This window comes from Desmodus rotundus, chromosome 11 (genome assembly GCF_022682495.2).
Source record: "Desmodus rotundus isolate HL8 chromosome 11, HLdesRot8A.1, whole genome shotgun sequence".
NCBI lineage: Eukaryota > Metazoa > Chordata > Mammalia > Chiroptera > Phyllostomidae > Desmodus > Desmodus rotundus.
In genome coordinates, this window is record NC_071397.1 from 73,369,825 (window position 1) to 73,387,468 (window position 17,644).

At 40.7% G+C, this 17,644-nt stretch overlaps 1 pseudogene; it reads right to left on the reverse strand.

Annotated features, from left to right (window-relative positions):
* Positions 1–17,644, reverse strand: part of LOC112297239 (X-ray repair cross-complementing protein 5-like) — a 49,809-nt pseudogene that overhangs the window by 11,365 nt on the left and 20,800 nt on the right.

Genomic DNA, 17,644 nt, shown 5'->3' on the forward strand with positions numbered 1-17,644 from the left:
TCACATTCAAAATGACTGAGTGAGAAGAGCAACAAATCTGCATCAAGCTTTGCATTAAGCTTGAACATTCCTCCACGGAAACTATTTGGATGATTCAGAAGGCCCCAGCTATGGGCAACTGGTGATTGGCAGCTTCATCAGATGATATGCCCACTCATGCATCACATCTTACACAGAGTTTTTTTGGCAAAACATCAGATCACCCAGGTGAATCAGCCCCCCTACAACCCAGATTTAATGCCTTGCACCTCTGGCTTTTCCCAAAACTAAAACCACCTTTGAAAGGGAAGACATTTTAGACCTCTAATGAAATTCAGGAAATTTGACAGGGCAGCTGATGGTGATTGGGAGAACTGTGTGAGGTCCCAAGGTGCCTACTTTGAAGGAGAATGAGGCATCATTGTCCTATGTACAATGTTTCTTGTATCTTGAATCTTCTTCACTCAATGTCTCTATTTTTCTTTTTTAAATTTTTTATAGATTTTATTTATTTATTTTAGACAGAGGAGAAGGGCGGGAGAAAGAGAAATAGAGAAACATCAATGTGTGGTTACCTCTTGGGCGTAACCCTACTGGGGACCTGGCCTGCAACCCAGGCATGTGCCCTGACTGGGAATCGAACAGACAACTCTTTGGTTCACAGGCCAGTGCTCAATCCTCTGAGCCACACCAGCTAAGGCCAATGTCCCTATTTTTCATGTTACATGGTGGACACCTTCTGGACAGACCTCGTATGTTAGGGTGGGTGGGTACTCCATAGGTTTTGAAGGCTTGCTTGTGAAATAATTGAAGGTCTTAGAACACACATTGCTACCGCAATGGGGCATGATGGTTGAGAGGGCAAGCTCTGGCGTCAGACTGCTTCCTCCAATATGTAACCAGCTGTGATCTGGGCCAAATGTCTTATCTCCTTTAAACCTCAGTGTCCTACTTCACAGGGTGGTCAAAAGGATCCAAAAAGCTAATCCATGTGAAGCAAAGCACTCAGCACATACCTGAGTCCAATAAATGTCAGCTTTGTCTAAGACGAGTCCTACAAAACATCAACATTTAAGGTTAGTAGGAAAAGAAAAGCAGCCCCAGGGGAATCTGAGCAGGAGTTGTCAAAGGTTTAGACAGAAGAACCTGCAAAAACTGAATTTAAGAAAGATATATAAATTTCAAGAGGCAAAGAATAATTGGCAATGTCAAGTGCTACAAAGAGGTCAAGAATAAGGCTCTACCAGGTGAAATAAATTTAAGCAGGCAGTGTCATTTGGAAGACCAGTCAGGGAAGCCATGGGGATAGAGCCCAAGACAGTGAGTGATGGGTAAAGAAGCAGGTAGACTAGACTTCCAAAGCCTGGTTTATGGAAGGAAAGAAGATGATAGGTAGTAATAGAGGGAGGAATTGAGAGGATTGTTTTGTTTTGTTGTAGAGGAAAGAAGTGATATGTTAATGTATAGAGGGAAAGGGCTAATACGGAGGGAGAAGCTGAAAATACAAAAAGAGGGAAGTAATTCATGATAGACTAAGGTATCAGAGGAGACAGAAGGTGGCATCTTAGGACATAGGTGAAAGGATTTGCTTGGGGCAGGATGATGTACCCTCTTCCACTAAGACAGGAAAGAAGGAAATAAAGGTAGAAGCAATGTAGATATGTATTTACATAAGATGGGCCAAAAACACTGAGGAGTTCCCACCCACCGGCCTCTATTTTCTCTATAAAACTATCATCATCACTGCCATAGTCATCACAGATGTGCCAGGGATGTGACTAGGATTGTGTAAGTCATTTCCTCACAAACACTGTATGTATTCTAGGTGTTAGGCATTGTGCTGGTTCTAGAAATACAACAGTGAATAGATATACTGCCCAGTCAACGTTCATGGCAACCCTCTGAGACAGATATTCCTATCATCTCTATTTACTCGTGAGTAAATTGAGGCTTATCAAGGATAAGCAACTTGCACCTAAGGTCACCCTACGGAGCAAGGGGACCAACTCACACCATCTGACTCTGAAGTGTGACGTCTTAATCAATAACCAGGTGAGGTTGGCTGCTAAATGGAAGTGACAGGGAGTCTTAGGGAACTTGAAAAAGTAGACAATTTTAGACTATATGCAGAGAGACAAAAAGAAACCAAGTTCACGTATCAGTTAGTTACATAAGTAGAATTAGACCTCAGATATCCTAGTTCTTATGCACATCCCCTGTCCAAAACATGACATTTTCATTTTAACTAACGTTAAGGGAAACAATGTTTTTATATGATAAGGATAATATTTAGCACTATAATGTTTTTGAACTACAATGTTATATTGTGCTCTTACCCTCTTAAAATGAAGATATCACTTCTAACACTGAAGATCCAACAGGTTCATCAGCAAAAATAGATCTTCTCAAATGTTCAATCTTTTTTATTAATAATGGTACTATTGTTGCTTGGGGTTTTGACTATTGCCTTCCCTCCAAATAGTTCAAAGTGCTTTAATATCTATCACTTTATTGTTATAAGATCTCTTGAGATAAGCCTGTTTTTAGATGGAGAAACTCTCATAAAGTAAAATTATTTAACCAAAATCAGATAAAGAGTTCAGCCCTGACTCGTGTAGTTTAGTGGATTGAGCTCGGGCTGTGAACCAAAGGGCTGCCAGTTTGATTCCCAGTCAGGGCACATGCCTGAGTTGCAGGCCAGGTCCCCAGTGGGGGCCATGTGAGAGGCAACCACACATTGATGTTTCTCTCCCTCTCTTTCTCCCTCCCTTCCCCTCTCTCTAAAAATAAATTTTAAATATCTTAAAAAAAAAAAAAAGAGTTCAAAGCTGGAATGAAAACTAGTGATTCCCAGCTCCGGGCTCTTTGTCTTAGCCTTTGACACTTAATGGACAGACATTTGCTCACTCCTCAATCTGCATCCCTCACCCCTGCCCTGGAAATACCCTGGATACAGGCATGCTGAATAGACACAAAACTGTAACTAGTTGTTAGCCGTTTTCTTTTTTTCTCTTTAGGGAAACCACCTCTAAAGCTCTGGGTGCCTTACCACAAAAATTAAGGGTTTTAAGAACCTTGTAGAAGAGACTGAATCCTTCTTCTTAAATACAGGAAGTACTCCATAAACATTTGTTCAATGCATCATTTCTGCAATCCTTAAAAGCTCCGATTTCTAAAGAAAGGGTAGAGAATGGGGGTGTGAGTAGGCGTGTGTGATAATTCTCAGACCCCAGGCAGCCAACTTGGTTTTGTCAGACCTCAAAGGGAGAGCAGAACAAGAAGCTGCCAGCACATTCAAGCTTCCAGAAAGAGTGGTGGGATTAGAGCTGAAGGTGTAGCCATAGTAGGGATCAAATCACAGAACAACAGCTTCTGCATTGTTTTCACCCATTAATTTACATTTTAATCGACCCAAGAAGAGGAAAATAACCCCTTTCTTTCTGACAACCACAGAAGGTAACCAGACCATGAACTGAGGCTTTAATGCACAGACAGAAAATAGCCAGTTGACTGCGGTGAAGCTATAGCAAGGCTGCCACAGGAAGAAAAGGCCTCAAAATTTTATTAAACTGTTCTAAAATGTGAATCCAGGGGGATGTAGGTAGATGAGGATAGCAGAGGGGAAGTAGGTTTTCAGTGACAGCCTTCCTGTGTAAAAGGAGGCCTGACAGACTACAGAGAAATAGAAACTCCCCAGAGTGTGTTAGGGATGCTCATGATAGGGTCTCTCAATCCCGTGATTTTTTTCTTTTCCAATTCTAACAAAGCGGGGGGTATGAACCTCTAAAAAGCCACAGAAAGCATAAAGCTTTCTATTCGACTTGGAAGAAAATTCAATAAATTAACAATTTGCGGAACCCTGTGAAGGTTTCTGGAAATTACTCAGTTCTTTTCCAGTGGGGTATTTACAAATAAAAATCTTAATTTTATCCATGAAGATGGGGTTGTGGGAAGGAAATCAAAGAAAAAAAATGTGGTCTAAACCTGGATCTCAGAATATAACCTAAAGAAATGAATACATCTTTTTGATTTCAGGGGAAAAGTCACCAACAACCAAAACTAAATCTGGTAAAAAACCAATGTTATACACCCAAATGATTCTGGATAATCAAAAACAATTTCTTATGATTTGTTTTTGTTTTGTTTTGAATGGAAATTGATGCAGATGTTGAAAAGAATTTGATGAGAGGGAAAAACTGAATAGCTACCTGAAAACTGGATTTTATTGAGGATTCTAAGACAAGCATTTTACTTTCCTTGAAGTACAAACAGCTCACTGATGGCATAGCCTTGTACATCACTGCCACAGGCCAGGTTTTTCACTCTCCTTCCCAATTTGCCTCCAGAAATCTGACATTCTCCTGACACCTGACATCCCAACAGAATAACTGTATGACCTTTGCCCCTCTTCTCATCCCCGCACCCTATTTTTAAAAACGGTAAAATTTAGCCTCAGATAGTCCAAAACTGTTCAGCTTCCCTATATATACATAATTCACCAAGAATCTGATGCTTATCAAAGTCAACCGCCCAGAAAGTAGCTCTACATTCCGGACGAACAGCAAGAATAAAATAGACCTACAATGGACGGACATGAGAAACCAGTATTTTCAATGCAAGGCTCACATATGAAAAGGTTTCTTTTTCCCACCAGTGTGATTCCACAAACCCATACGCAGCCCTTAGCCCCAGAGCCCCAGCTTCTGATTAGCACCAGTCTTACGTAGGCCAGGGTCAAAACCAACCACAGCGAGTGCTTACTTGTCTGGGAAACCGTCCTGAGTCGCTTCATCCTTTCTCTGGATGGCTTCGCACAGAGGGAACAGTGTCTCTATTCTAGAGAGAGGAATCTGACATTTAGCTGTCACCTAGTGGGGGGGATCCAGCATATTCAGAACACACTGCTGAGTGGGGGCAGATGCTCCTGGGGGTGTAAAGCTCTGTGCAGCAGACACTAAGCAGAAAGTATAAGAATTTTAAAATGCAGATGTAGGTATCAGATACAGCTTCATTATCCTTTCTGAACAGGGATTCTCCCCTCCTTTGCTTCAGGAGGGCTGTGCCGTTCCTATCATATAAAGAAGAGAACAAAGAGAGTGGGCCCAGTACCACCTTGGTTCACAGGACTTGGATAACATCTAAAACCAGCTGGAAAACAGACCCGAGCCTAGCAGTGCTGTCAGCTAAAACCCTCCTGGAAAAGAGCCTCGTCTTGTAAAAAGAGGCTGATACTTTAACTACTTGGAGATGTGAGGTCTCCTGAAACACGTAATTCCAAAGACCTCTGACAATGTGGGATTATGATTTTTATTATAATCCTTTCACCTCCCTTACATACTTTGCTGTCTCCCTTGCTTAATCTTAGACAACCATGTGTGCTGGATGAAACAGGTGGCTAAAGAAAAGCGGAGCTGCCCATGCTCAGTGAGTCCCCGGAAGAAATTTGTAGCAGAGAAGAGAATGCTGGTCTGTCCCAACCTACCCCCCCACACCCGCCAACCAGAGTGCTGACTCTGGACTCTCCTTCACCAGTCTCTTCACTTCTGTTCATCTCCACTACTGTGCTTTCCTCTCACACATCCCCTACTGGGGACCTGGCCTGCAGCCCAGACATGTGCCCTGACTGGGAATCAAACTGGCAACCTTTGGTTCACAGGCGGGCACTCAATCCACTGAGACTCAACAGCCAGGGCGCTAAAGCCATCGTAAAGCAAGCTCCTCACCCTTCTAAAGTCATACACAACATCACCCGTACACCCTCCCTTATCGCGTCACCTGCCACCCTCCTCCTTAGAGCAACCCCGCTAGACCGTGCTGTTCCTGTTTCACTCTTCTGCCAAGTCCATTCCAGACTTTGGGCCTTGTGCTTAAAGCTCCCTCTGCCTCTTCTGCCTTCCTCTGGATCTCAACAGGGTTGCCCCCCACTTTTTTTTTTTTATCATTCTGTCCTTCACTCAATTACCACCTCCTCGGAGAGGCTTTCCCTGACACTACCCTACCACTGGGTCATTCTCTGTCATTAACCTTGTTTTCTCTTTCTGATAGAATTTATCATTAACTAAAATCATCTTATCAATTTTTTAGTTTACTTATCACTTTACCTTCTTCCTTGAAAGTAGAGATCTTGTTTGTCTCATTTATTGCTAAATCCCAAGTATCGAAAATAGTGCCTGGTATATAACAAACACCTAACAGATATTGGTTGAAGGAATAACAGGAATGGGGCCAAGATCAAGGCCAGGGGAGGTTCTCCATGGCTCACAGGGGTGTAAATCTGGACAGCAAGCCTCTTCCATTCAACCATCTGTACTGCTTTCAGTTTACTAAGCTAGGCCTTGGCAGTAATGGTATCTGCCCAGAAAAGTAAATATTCTAAAAGAAGCACAAAAAGTTAAGCTAAAGGATGGAATACCATTAAGAAAGAAAGAGAAAAAAATTAAACTATCAATCCATTGATGTTCTCCTTTCACTGCTAGAGAATCAGTTCAAAGATTAGTTTGGCCAACAGGGCTCCTACTATTTCTCCCTTTCAACAACTTGGACATTAGTAACTTTGAAGAAATACCAGGGAGCTGAATAGCTCCTGCAATTTCTAAATACTATATCCCTCGAGGCATATGATTTATACCACTGCATGAACCATTTCTTTACTCTGCAGAAAGATAGAGGTCTCCATTCTAGGAAATAAAAGATACATTGGCTTAGATAGTAAATATCACCCAAGAGTCGGTGTCCTACAAAGTCAGAGGACCCTGAGGTAGAAATTAAGTACCAAATTCCTCTAGAAATCTTAAGGGTTGCTCCCTTGTTTTAAAACACCAACCACAAGTCTTCCTTCTCCACAGTATGTCCATTTGTTTCAGAGTCTGACTAGTGTTTTCCTCTTTCCTAATTACTTGACTTCCCCTTGAGCATCAATAACGTTGGGCCTATTTAGTGTGAAGCAAAAGTGGAAACCAGAATGATCCCAAACCCTGTGAATCTACCGCCAACCTTCTTGTGTGTAATTCTTAATTCACGGTGCTCTCCCTTGGGTCATTAAAGTACCTACAACAGTGTGGAAAGCCCTTAAAGATGTAAGCAGTAACTGAACACCCAGATAGCCGACTACCTTTCACACTCTGGAAGACTCTATTCCTCATGTTCGATTGGAATATTTTGGACAAGAATTAGAAGAAACAATGTATAGATACCCTAGCCAGGCTCCCAGATGGTCATTAGGAACCCTAGGCATTTCTTTCACCTGATGTCATCACCCATAAGTCAGGAATAAAGGAGCTACAAGAGATGTTCTAAAGCATCACCTCTCATATTCTTAAAGGTTACATTGTAGATAAACCTAAACTGGATACTTATAAAATTCACTCAGTAAAACAATCCCATTCATTTTTTTAAAAAGGAGATTATAAGGCCTTGACCAGCATGGCTCAGTGGGCTAAGCATTGTAATGCCAACCAGAGGGGCGCTGGGTTGATTCTCGGTCAAGGTGCATGCCTGGGTTGCAGGCCAGATCAAGAGGTAACATGGATGTTTCTCTCCCCTCTTTCTTTCTCCCTTACCCTCTCTCTAAAAATAAATAAATAAATGTTTTTAAAATGAGGTTATGAGAAAGTGATACTTTTTTAGTAGCTGAAGCTTAGATGAGTCTTCAATCTACTTATTTCTCTTTTAAGCAACTGTGACTCCTCAATGTGAGTTCTACAGTTTGAAAAAGACTATAGAAAAAACAGCAGACCACAGGGTTAGCTCTGAAGTTACTAATATGTTGATTTTATCAACACTGTATCAATTATTTAAGGCAGTTTTGCCCTGACTGATGTTGCTCAGTTTGTGGGCATCCTCCCACAAACTGGAACGTTGCCAGTTCTATTCCCAGTCAGGGCACATGCCTGGGTTGTGGGTTGGGTCCTCCATTGGGAGCCTGCACATCAATGTTTCCCTCTCTTCCCCTCTTTCTAAAAATAAATAAAAATAAAATCTTAAAGGCAATTCTAACTGTACACTTGACAAAAGATGTATTTTCAGCATTTCTTTCCAAAATCAGATTCAATTAACCTCTTGTCAAAGAATAGATTATTAATCTCTCCCTCCTGCTGACCACTGCTCACAGCTCATTTACTCTGCTTATAAATATTTCATTTAAAAAGGAAAAAAAAGTCCTCCTGAATCCTACATCTTTGCATAGCTTCCTAGGTAGGTGTTTTCTGTCTGTCTCTCTCTCTCTCTCTCTCTCTCTCTCTCTCTCTCTCTCTTTCTCCTCTTTCATCAGTAAAGATCTCTCCTCCAGCACTGAAACCTGGCTCCCCTCTCCCAATTTGCTGACAATGGGTCTTCAAAGTCATCAAAGACTTAACTACAACTCCCCAAGTCCTTTTGCCATGGTCCCGGGACTCACCAATGTGCATAGCATCTGAGATGATTCTTTCCTTCTGGACACCTTTGTTTTTCTGTGCCTCCTAGGGAACTGATTTCTCCTAATGTTTTCCACTTCTCTGACCTTTTCGCTGATGTGGCAAGGGGAGAGGGGAAGTGGGGACATTTTTTTAACAGTTCTTCATTAACATGTTGATGTTCAGGACTTTGTTTTCTTTTCTTCTCACTTCACATACTCTCCCAGGTAATCTCACTTCTTTTTCTACCTGAAGGAGAAGGACTCTCAAATCTGTTTAGTCCTGAATACTCTCCTAGGCTCTGCATTCTAATTTCCAAATTCCTACTGAGTGTCTATACAGATATCACAAATTTAGCACGTGCAACAGCAAATGAATTACCTTTTCTGTTTATTTCATTTTATAGGCCTTATCACAGTGCTTTTCAATCTTTTTTATCTCATAGCACACCAACTAATTAGTAAAATTCTGCAACACACACAAAATATATTTTAATGTAGCAAATAAAATAGAAATAATTTGGATTCATTCATGCCAGATGGCTACTGTTGTAGTGGCTATTGTTATTTTTTTATTTGACAGTCCGAAGGAAAAGAGGTCAGTGCCCCTGACTGAATAGTCAGGTATTGCATGTTTTAAAAATTCTTCTGGCACACTGGTTGAAAATCATTATCTTATCACAATTAATGGTGACTAACACCATCCTTCCAATCATCCAAGTTAGGATCCTGTTATCCTCAATTCCTGTTTACTTCTTATCAACTGCCATCTAATCCTTTATACTAATGGAAATAAAGAACAATTTCCAGGGAAACAACAGTAGAGTGGATGAAGCAAATCATCCACAAAGCATTGATGAATCAAATCAATGATTTGAAATATAAGGAAGCAAATAAAAACAACAAATCAGAACAACAAGGAAAAAAAAGAATCCAAAAAAATGAGAATAGTATAAGCAGTCTCTGGGACAATTTCAAGATATCCAACATTCACATCATAGGGGTGCCAGAAGGAGAAGAAAAAGAGGAAGAAATTGGAAATCTATTTGAAAAAATAATGAAAGAAAACTTCCCAATTTGGTGAAGGAAATAGATATGCAAGTCCAGGAAGCACAGAGAGCCCCAAACAAGATACATGCAAAGAGGCCTACTCCAAGACACAGCATAATTAAAATGCCAAAGGTTAAAGATAAAGAGAGAATCTCAAAAGAAGCAAAAGAAAAGCAGTGAGTTATCTACAGGGGAGTTCCCGTAAGACTGCCAGCAGATTTCTCAAAAGAAACTTTATAGGCTAGAAGAGATTGGCAAGAAATATTCAAAGTCATGAAAAGCAGGGACCTACAGCCAAAATTGCTCTACCCAGCAAAGATATCATCTTAGAATTGAAGGGCAGATGAGAAGCTTCCCAGGCAAGAAAAAAACTAAAGGAGTCCATCATCACCAAACCATTGTTATATGAAATATTAAAAGGACTTATTTAAGAAAAAGAAGATCAAAACTATGAACAATAAAATAGCAATAAATACATATCTATCAACATTTGAGTCTACAAAACAAACAAGCAAATAAGAAGAACAGAGACAGAATCATGGATAGGGAGAGCATTTAGAGGGTTGCCAGATGGGAGGAGTGTGGGGGAATGGGTGAAGACATGAGGGGATTAAGAAGTACAAATAGGTGGTTATAGAACACCATGGGGATGTAAAATACAGTGTAGGAAATGGAGGAGCCAAAGAACTTATACACATGACTCATGGACATGAACAATGGTAGGGGGGTGACCTAATGGAATGGAGGGTGCTGGGTCAAGGGGGACAAAGGGAGAAAAATCAGGACAACTGTAATAGCATAATCAATAAAATATAATTTTTAAAAAGACTTTAAATATCCTGTCTACTCTGCCTTCTAAAATGTCCCTCTCCACTCCCTGTCACTGTTGTAATTCAAGCCTTCATGTGGACCACGGCAGGTTTCAAACTGGCTTCCAGCCCATCTCCTAGGCCGCCCCCAGACCTATTTTCTAAAAGCAGGTCACCCACCTACTGACAAAATATTTCTGTGATTGCTCACTACCTACAGATAAAGTCCAAACGCTGTTTATCTTCCCTGCCACTTTTCCCATCATTTTTCCACACAGCCAGTTCTCCAACCTAATGGAACTATTTGTGGATCCCCAAATACACTACTCTTCTCTTCCTTGTGTTTTCACGCTTGTGTTTGTGCTACTCCCTCTTTCTGGCGTGCCCTTGTGACATGATGCCTCCCCTTTTTCCTCAGAGCAGCCTTCCTGAAGTCACCCACTTGCAGGAATGTCTCTTTTCTCTTATACCTGTAGCAATTTTGCCCCAACACTGTAAAAACTAGTGGTTTTATATCTCTCTACCTCTCTCACTTCTTTTGACTCTTCTTTTGTGGGATGCTTACAAGTAGTGAATTTATAGTACCTTTAGCACATGGCATGTCATTAGTACTCAATAAATATTTGTTTTATAAAAAGGGAATTCAATTTATAAATGCCCTAGTAATGACACTTCTTTATACAGATAAGCCATATTAAAAACTCTCCCCCATAAAAGAAAATGAAGTTGATAAATTATAGTCAAAGTGGCCAGTTCTTAATAGCTCTGAAAGATAACAATGCCAGTGTTCATGACTGTGTTCACGCATCTATTCATTGATCCAGCAAACACCGAAGTTAAACAGAAACCACCCAAAGTAAATGTGCCAAGTATTGAAAATTTCTATTCCTCACCATGGTAACCTGTTCGCAAGCTTTCCACACCAACTGGTCTGATCTCCCTTCCCTACAAGTGGCAAAAGCCATCCTGAAGTCCAGTTGATAAAAACACCAAAGACTTTTATACAAGTAATTTATACTTGATTACATGTAGAATGCTAAAGCATGTTAAGCTTCCTATTTCTAATTTTACAACAAAAGTTACTTCCCCCCCAACTACGTAAGGGAATTATAAGCATCAAAATTTAAAAAAAAAAAAAAACCAGGCAATTTCTCTTGTGTAGATTTCTCAAAATCTGAACAGGCCGTAATATGAACCTGAGCTACTTAAGGATGCTTTGAGAAGTGAGTCAAGAGGCACAGTCAATGGTATCTCCATCACACAGGCCCCTCAGAAACAGGCCTTTCACTGCGCTGTAGGGAAGAGTTTGCCTGAAAACACTGCTTGTGATTTTTCTCAGCTTGTGGGGGATTCAGGGAAGCCTATAATCTATTGCCACCCAGTGAATCCAGGACTGGAGTACTCCTCCCTCTGACCCTTGTCTACTCCCCCCCTTCCTCGGCACAAGTCAGCGCTCCATCAGCTTCCCCAGACCCCCTTCATCCAAGCTCCACCTTCTAGGTCCTTTGGCCCAGGACTCAGAAATTTGTATTTTATGTTTTCCTGTAATAGTTTCATACTGTAACCTCTTTGTCTGACCTCCGTGCTACCTTTAATTACGACATCATTGACAAACGTGGCACTGGAACACTTCTTCCCTAGTAGTGATTACTACAGAGTTCATAAAGACTCTACTATTTAGATATTTAAAAAAAAAGTCTCATTCATGTAAAATAGAGGAGAAAATCCTAGAAAAAGCATAAAAGAAGAATCTGCTTTTTATTAAGGCCTCCTGAAAAACACAACAGCCTTTCTCCAGGAAAAAAATTAGAAAGCCCCCTAACTGGACATCTTTCTTCCTTACAGCTCAGAATATTTTTGTCTTTTAGTAGAAATAAGAAGGTGACATTCTTCCATTAAATAGATAGGACCTCACCCTGAGAGGATAAAAACATTTGTTTGGGACTGGCCAATTACCCTATTTTTTCACTAGGTTCTCTTTCAATCAAAAAAATACAATTTGCTCATCTTTCTTTTCTCACCTGAAATAGTCTCTAAAATTGGGGATTTGGGATTTTGGTGGTTGGAAACAAGTATTTAATGGCGTCCTCCTCTTGATCTTTCTTAACCAAGCTCATGGAGTCAATCAAAGCATTCTCAGCACTGGACTGTGCTTCTAAAACAGGGATACACGAAGAGCAGGAAGAAAAAATGGCTACCTGCATTATTTTCCACCAAAACAAGTGCTTTCCATTCACAGCTATTCATAGCAATGTTGGCAGGTTATACAGCCACACTCTGCCAAAAATAGTGTCTAGTTATGCAAGTTATTTTACGTGACTCTGGGTTTCCTTATTTGTAAAAGAGTTGTATAGAGTAGCTGGCCTCCTAGGTCCTTTCCAGCTCTACCATTCAGTGAACTTTTAAAAAACATTTTACTTATTTATTTTTAGAGAGAGAGGAAGGAAGGGAGAGAAACATCGATCTTGGTTGCCTCTCGTACACCCCCAACCTGTGACATGGCCCACGATCCAGTCATGTGCCCTGAGCAGGAATTGAATCACTGACATTTCGGTTTGCAGGATGATGCCCAATTCACTGAGCTACCAGCCAGGAAATATCAAAAGGGCTCAGTTTTGACAATGGAATACCATATCAAAAGCAAAAGAGATTGTTCCAGAGGAATGCACCACAGCCACACAAAACCCAACTTGCATATGACAATTCAAAACGTTCAGAATTCACTGAATTAATATTTAAAAGAAATTAGTAATTAGTTAAAGGGACAAACATTTTTTTTGAAGAAAACCTTTTTGGTAATGAAGAACTAACTTTATAAAGATTAAATATAACTTGTATCAGAGTATTACAACTTGACAGGAAGACACCATTGGGCCAGGTGAGCAGATTCCTCCCCAATCTCCCCAAGTCAGAATGAGCTCTTTCCTCTCACAAACCCCACGGCACTAAGGACAGTTGGTGTATATGCACACCTGTGTATATATGTTTTACCCCATCCCACTCAAAGTCTAAAGATCTTTTTTTTAAAAAAAGATTTTATTTATTCATTTTTAGAGAGAGCGGAAGGGACGGAGAAAGAGAGGGAGAGAAACATCCATCAGTTGCCCGCTGTACACACCCTGCACTCCTCAACTGGGGACCAAACTCACAAACCAGATATGTGCCCTGACAAGGAATCGAACTGGGGGCCTTTTGCTTCGCAGAACAACATCCAACCAGCTGAGACGCACCGGTCAGGGCTCTGAAAAAAGCCTTCGGAGCAAAAACATGACTTCCTTTTCTTTATGTCTCTCCTAATACCTAAAAGAAAGCAAGGGCCCCTCAATAAAAATCTACCCTAGAGAACACAAATGATACTTACTACCCAAAGCAATGTGGATGAAAGGCAACTCTCCCCAAAATGCTTCTGCTTAAGCTGCCATGTGTAACTTTCATTCTGCTGATTCATACCGCAGTTCAGCTGCTGAAAGCTGAGGTGCTATTTCTGGGTCATTCACAGCCACTAGGCAAAAGGTAGAAAAGAATAAGTGGTTCCTGAAACACCCATTATGCTTCTGTATGTCACCTTTTCACATTTTCCTTTTGAATGGCTACTACAAAATGAAAGAGCATACAGGTATTCATCACAGAATTTTTCTATCCCATCTTTGGACTTCCTAGGGGCTGCTTCAGGCACTGGCACAGCCCTCACCACCTGAAGCTGACGACTGCAGGGTCCACCTGGCAATAGTAGCAGGTGGTACTTGTGTGTGAAGACTTAGTGATCTCGATTTGCCATTACAAGCTAGTATCAGGCCAAATCACCCTGGCACTGCACACCCCCACATAAATGTCAACTTGGGAAATATGCCAAACACTTTTAGTAATACATTTTTCCAATGGAGACAATGCAAACAAAAATATGTCAACTCACAGAAAATAAATCAATAGCTTGAGAGATATTTAATGTTTTAGGTCCTGAGTAAATGCTGTATGTCCATAATTTCTTAACAAATTTCTTTTTTTTAATGTTCTACTCATTTAAAGTTTGGAGAGGTAGACATAAAATGTTCTAACACACTGGCAGCTTCTGTACATTCAGGTCCATCCCTGGTTCCACCACGATGCAGAGGGACCCATTTCTAGAAAAAGATAAAGATACAAACTTGAGAAGTCTGTTTGTTTCTTGGCTTTTCTCTTGCACACTTCTCCCAAGCGATCTAACCAGAGAAACATACAGAGAGAATCCAGTTTTGAGACTCATTTTGAAATTCCCTAATCCTACATTGACACAGATATAAACTTGTAAACTAAAACATCTACTCATTGTTTTGTGTTCTTTTTGGTATGTTCCCTACGTTTGCTCTGCTGTGATATTTTATTACAACTGCCTTCAACCGTGAGCTCTCTGGAAGACAGGGTCTGCATCTGTGAGAACCATTCTTGGAAGCACACTGACATTTGTAAAACTTAATAAAAGCTTTTTCTCATCAAGCTCAAAGTAACTCCTGGAAATAAGGAATGATGGGACTTGAACTGTCACTGTAAACTACAAAGAAAGGGCAAAGAGAAAAGGTAATTTCCAGCACTATTACTTTTCAAGCCAAAGTTACAATATATTTTATGTAGGACACTAAAGTCCCAGGTTTGATACTGTAGGCCAACTCACTTTAGGAGAGGGCACACCTGCTCACTACTAGAGAATGTACATCCACTGCTAGCAAGCTGCTCCCCAGATCCAAGCCCTAAGACAGAAGGGGGAACCTACAAACTGCTTGGAGGGTTTAGAGCAAACTTACCCCTACTGCTGGGAAAAACACATGGTGGACCATCTTCATCAATATTGTGTTTGATGTGACTTGGACATTTAGAGCCAATCAGTGAATAAAACAGAAATAAACTCACCCGTGGGACTGGATTGCTTATTATTTTTCAAGGATGAAAACATGTATTGCCGCAAGTCTCCTATGCAAAGCAGCTGCACATATACCAAATACTAGTGGGAAAGAAAGGAGGTAAAAGAAAAAACAACCAAATCAGTGGAGAAGTATCAAACTGGCCCCGAATGCTGTGAAAGTAACACAACAAAAGCATTTTGAAAATCAGATGGCTTAGTGCTGCTTCACAGAAAGTGGGGTGTTTTGATTTCCACTCTCAGCTGGACGCAGCTGCAAAACAGTACAGGTACTATGACACATAAAAGACATGCTTCAGAGAAAGACTTTCAAAGAACACCTGCAAAACGCATGGCCTGTGCATCAAATGGGACAAGGCAGTGCGACCAGAAAGCTGCTATGCAAGGCAAGGTGTTTGTGGTCTCTTCTCCAGCCCTGCCACAGGAAGTTCTTTGAGAAACAGGAAGTGGAAAGGAATATAGACCAGTATTTTAAGTAGGAGAGCCCTAAATAAGATGAATTTCACAAGGATCACACAAAATCACATCCTCAACCTTTATCCATAGTACATAAAGGTTATTGAAAAAACAGAGGTCATCTCTATTCCCATTAGGTTCTGAGGCATCACAGAGGATGGGGACCAAGAGAGTCACTGGACTGGGCAAACAGGAGGTCACAGTCAACCTTTACTGATTTGCTGAAAAGCTCCTTTCCATACTTGTACTAATTTATGTTCTTTCATTGCAACCTTCATTACTTGGGAGTTTGGGGAAAATGCAGCGTCCCACGCCCCACCGCAGAGTTGCAGAATCAGAATCTTCAGTGTAACAACCTCCCCCAAGTGATTCCCACAGATGTTAACAGCTGAGAAACACTGTTTAGGATAAAGAATCTGAAGGGAAAAAAAATCGGCAAAAGACCTGTGGGTTTTACCTTATAGGTGTCCTTGATACAAGGAAAAGCCATGCCAACTTGAGGATTAGCTCTTTTGTCAAAGGCCAATCAAACTATGGGCACCGGGTCTAATTCATCCGAAGCATGAATCAGGGAGGAAAGGGCCGCTGCTGCTGCCTAGCGAGAAAGATGCCTGCATTAACACATATCCAACATGGGAGGATTTTCACAACAGGACCACATACTCCTAAGACTGCGTTTCACTACCTTCCTGTTTCAGATTTTTTAAAAAGTGCCCCTCAACCCACACTGTACCCATTTGCATTTGATCACATTTACAGAACCTCTCCTGGAACTTCATTATCTGAATCCTCTCTCTTATCATTTCAATCTTCTTTTTCCTCTGAATTCATACCTGCATCCTTTAAATAAACTCAAGGCTCAGCCTTCCTAAACAAAATCTTTTTATGCCTTTCCCTGCACAAATTACTATCTATATCTTTCTTCCCTTTCACCTCTAAATTCCATGAAATAATTGTCAATTGTCTTACTGCTCCTTGCTTAGAACTCAATTATTCTTCAATCTAATCCAGCTACTGACTCAACAGTCCTACTGAAATCATCCTCTGCAGTCACCCAAAGCCTCCCAATTACTGACCCCTTGCTTCCGGGTCTATCTGAGCTCTCAGCAACATCTGACCATCACTTTCTCAACTCTGTATCCTTCTTTGGCTTCAGAAACAACACTCTTGCTAATTGTCATACTTTGTGAGTCACTTCTGCCCTGGTTCTTCTTTTCTTCCAACTAATCTTGAAAGTCTGCTCTTGACCTTTCCTTCCTCTTCTTACTCTAAAAATCTACTTGGGGATTATTTACCCAGCCTCATGAGTTGACCAATCAAAAGTCTGTATATTCAGCTTTAAAATTCTCCTAAGATCCAGACGTGTATGCCTACCAGCTGGTAAGAATCTCCGTTGGTTATACGTCAAGTTCTCAGTCTGGCTTTGGGTAAAAGGAAAAGCACATGCACCTTTGTTCCAAGAAACTAAGAGGCTTGTGTGAGAGACAGCCTGTGATCCAGTATTCACTCGCTCCTGTCAGCCTGTTGATGCCATGTATTCAACTTACAAAAATATTCTACTTTTATGTATTTCTTTTTTTAATTCCAACCAAAAATTAAGAGAGAAATGTACGGTAGATTAAGAGTAGTATAGAAACCCAATGGTTTTTTTCTAAGTTTTCTGTCTTTAGACCCTGCTTACTTGAGTCATTTAATAGCAATGTGAAAATTCTAATGAAAACCATCTTAGGTTTTTCTTGTTCATCTATTAAAGGGTAAATCAATAACTCTCACTTTTATACATGGGAAAAGTGTAGGATGTGACAACATTCCTTGGCCTATACACACTAGTCCCTCTGTCTGAGAAAGAGTACTCTGCATATTTGGGGGCAGACAGTAAAGGACAGGCAAAGAGGGTATGTGAGTGACTGCAAAAAGTTTAAAAGAGAAAAGATGCACATCTATGCCCTTTGAACGTAAGCCATTTTTCACTGTTCCTTCTCCATTGCTCCATCAATAAATTTCCTTTTTGCCTAAGATAACCACAGCTGCTTTTTTTCTGCTTGGAACCAAATGAATTGGCCCCCT